The following is a 3778-nucleotide window of genomic DNA, read 5'->3' as shown; positions in this document are numbered from 1 at the left end:
CAGGCTGGAGTGCAGTGGCATGCTCACAGCCACCGCAGCCTCGACCTGCTGGGCTCCGGCCATCCTTCTGCCTCAGCCTTCCAAGTAGTGGGAACTACAGGTGCGCGCTACCACGCCTGGTTAATTTTTTCATTTATTGTGGAGACGAGGTCTCGCCAAGTTGCCCAGGCAGGTCTCGAACCCATGGGCTCAGGTAATCCTCTCGCCTCGGCCCCCCAAAGTGCTAGGATGACAGGCCTGAGTCATCATGCCTGGCCGGGTGTGGGGCTTCTGGGGACCACATTAAGTCTCCTCCACAATTCAACTGAGAAGCTGCTAAGGAAGAGATTCAGTCATCTCAAGCTGGGCGTCTACTTCAATGAGAGCTCCCTTTCGTCAATAGTGCTTAAAAAAGTCAAAACAAGCCCCAGGCTCGGTGGCTCAGCCTATAATCCCGCACCTTGGGAGGCTGAGGTGAGTGGAATGCCTGAGCCCGCGGGTTCAAGACCCCCCTGGGCAACTTGGCGAGACCTCATCTCTACAATAAATCAAAAATCAGCTGGGTGTGGTAGCGTGCGCCTGTAGTTCCAGCTACCTGGAAGGCTGAGGCAGAAGGATCGCCGGAGCCCAGCTGGTCGAGGCTGCGGTGGCCGGGAGCGCACTGCACTCCAGTCTGGGTGACAGAGTGAGACTCCAACTCAAAAAAAAAAAAAGTCAAAACACCCTACAAATCGTGTTGTGTGGGAAATCAAAAAACTCCTGCTTTCCTTCAGAGTGAACAGGGAAGCTGGAGAAGCAGGCCAAGTAAATAACCACGCATGGAAGGAAGTCTGCACGAAGCCCACGAACGCTGCATATGAGCCGCCTCCAGCATCTGGCCCTTCCCCAGGCTGCAAACGCTCCACCTGCCATGGGACACAGACGGCGCACCCTCTGTCACTGGGACAGTGAGCTCATGACCGAACAAAAGAGGTGGCTGCATGTGACTCCAGCAGGCTTGCCAGTGCCCTGTGATTCCAACACTATGGAAGCCAGTGGGTCTTGGTTCCTTCTCTTTTACCAGGACGCGACTGCCTTTGTAGAAATCCTTATTCTCTGCTAGAGAGTGCTGGGTTATTTATAGAACCTGTAAGAAAGCCACTACAAATAGCTTAGACTCTCAACTGAGGAAGAGGGACACAACTTCATGTCTGCCCTTAACTCTGATTTCACCAGACCGTTTGATCCCACAGCCAGCTGGATTTAGAAAAGTTTGTGGCTGGGCGCAGTGGCTCATGCCTGTACTCCAGGATTTTGGGAGACTGAGGTGGGAGGATCGCTTGAGCCAAGAGGTCGAGACCAGCTGGGGCAACAAAGCGAGACCTCATCTCTATAAAAAACACAAAAAAGTTAGTTAGATGTGATGGCACACACCTGTAGTCCCAGCTACTCAGAGGGCTGAGGCGGAAGAATGGCTTAAGCCTCAGAGGTCAAGACTACGGTGGACGTGACTGTGCCACTGCCCTCCAGTCTAGGCAACACAATGCTACTCTCACTCAAGAAAAATTAAAAAAGAGCCGGGCTCAGTGGCTCAGCCTGTAATCCCGCGCTTTGGGAGGCCGAGGTGAGTAAATTGCCTGACCCCGCGGGTTCGAGACCCACTTGGGCAACTTGACGAGACCTCATCTCTACAATAAATAAAAAAACCAGCCGGGCGTGGTAGCACGCGCCTGTAGTTCCAGCTACTCGGAAGGCTGAGGCAGAAGGATCGCCGGAGCCCAGCAGGTCGAGACTGCAGTGGCCGGGAGCGGCCACTGCACTCCAGTCTGGGTGACAAAGTGAGACTCCAACTCAAAAAAAAAACCAAAAAAACAAAAGAAAGAAGAGTTTGTGGTGGGGAGGAAAGAAAAAGGTAGAGACCCATGGAAGGAACCCATGATAGCAAAGAACCCCAGCATGGGTGGGAGCGGCCACAGGCCCCATTCTGCTCTGGTTCCTGATTTCCAGCCCTGCCCCTCCCACAGCCAGGTCCACCCAGCCAGGTCCATCCAGCAACAAACAGCTCTGTCCCCTGCGTCCCACAGCCCTCTTTCTGACCAGTCTCCCAGGAGGCGTGTCACACTTAAAACTCCAACCGCAGGGAATCACCAAGTCAGACAACATGAACTTCGCCCCAAGCACAGGGTGTCTGTTCTGCCGCTCAGAGACCAGACGAGTATGTGGGAAAGCATCACATTTTACGCTGAAAAAAAGACGTTTTCCAAGGTCTCCGGGCTCGCCCTAAGTGCACTTCTAGAATATCTGGCTTCTCTCTGTAGGGCAGGACTGGAGTAGCCCTGGGCACAGCTTCTATCTCTTGGTTTTGCTCCTTTGATCCTCATCTAAGTCTCAGCTTTCAGCCAAAATGTCCCTGCTGCCTAGGGACCCCAAGCCAAAGAGTCCCTCTTCCACTTGCAAGGCAACCCCCAAGTTACCCTGGGTCACAGCCTGGCCAGGCAGCCAGGATCAGTAGCCCTGCTACAAGCCTTGTGGATCCCATGTGAGGACAGAAAGAAATTTCAGGACTTTTTTTTTTTTTTTTTTTGGAGTTGGGGGGGTCTCACTCTGTCACCCAGGTTGGAGTACGGTGGCATGATCATGGCACCCCACAGCCTCAAACTCCTGGGTTGAAGTGATCCTCCCACCTCAGCTTCCCAAGTTGCTGGGACTACAGGCACACACCACCACATCCAGTTAATTTTGTTATTATTTTATTTTATTTTAATTTTTTTGAGTTGGAGTCTCGCTTTGCCACCCAGGCTGGAGAGGAGTGGCATGCCTCTCGGCCACTGCAGCCTCAACCTGCTGGGCTCCGGTGATCATTCTACCTCAGCCTTCCAAGTAGCCGGAACTACAGGCACACGCTACCATGTCTGGCTAAGTTTTGATTTATTGTAGAGAAGAGGTCTCGCAAAGTTGCCCAGGCTGGTCTTGAACCCGTGGGCTCAGACAATCCCACCTGCCTCAGCCTCCCAAAGTGCTGGGATTGCAGGTTGAGCCATCGAGCCTGGCCTACTTTTTATTTTTTAGAGAAGAGATTTTCCCATGTTGCCCAGGCTGGTCTTCAATTCCTGGGTTCAAGTGATCCTCCTGTCTCAGCCTCCCAAAGTGCTAGAGATTACAGGCATGAGCCACCACGCCCAGCCTAGATCTTCATTTTGCAAACCCCTCCGAATTTTAGAAAGTACCAACACTGACCTGCTCCCTCTTACGTTTATCTGCATCTAGGCAGCACTTCTAATGTCACAAGGTGCTGTGCAACCCTCTGTATGCATCACTGTGGGCAGACCCATCTCTAAAGACAAGCCTGGTTAACAAGTTTGCAGCAGGCAGAAAAAACTGCCCAAGCCCATCTCAACCCTTCACATGTGCTGCCAAACCTTCCAGACACAACTCTATCCTCTACAGTCACTTGGTGACATAAAAATGGCTGCCCAACAGCCAGAATACCACAAGAAGAAGGGTGCAGTCTCCTGGGGAGGGCAGGACCCTGAGTCCTTGGTGACGGTGGAGCCAGATATCGGCACAAGCTTTTTTAAGTGGGGGGGGCAGGGTGGAACCACCTAAACTTCTACCTTGGGTAAGCGATGGCTATTTTGGGTGGCCTCCTACAGGCAGCCGAAACAAACCCCGACTGACTCAGCGTGCAAGCAGAACAGCTGCCTGAATCCGTGTGAGGATTTGAACTCCCCGCCGGACAGAGCCAGGCGCCCTCTGCCCGCGACGCAGCGGACACGACGGCACCGGGAGCCCGTGACTGCGCCTACACGGGCGGCCGCCC

General features: G+C 53.4%; 1 protein-coding gene across 1 annotated transcript in view; it reads right to left on the bottom strand.

Annotated features, from left to right (window-relative positions):
- The window catches only part of SUFU (SUFU negative regulator of hedgehog signaling), a gene marked incomplete at its 3' end in the record, with an annotated part of 84410 nt that overhangs the window by 78618 nt on the left and 2014 nt on the right, over positions 1–3778 (bottom strand). The gene's annotated exons all lie outside the window — the stretch shown is intronic.

This window comes from Carlito syrichta, unplaced genomic scaffold (assembly GCF_000164805.1).
Source record: "Carlito syrichta isolate Samal-C Ts95f unplaced genomic scaffold, Tarsius_syrichta-2.0.1 Scaffold168982, whole genome shotgun sequence".
Classification (NCBI taxonomy): domain Eukaryota; kingdom Metazoa; phylum Chordata; class Mammalia; order Primates; family Tarsiidae; genus Carlito; species Carlito syrichta.
This window is presented reverse-complemented; position numbering and strand designations above follow the sequence as displayed.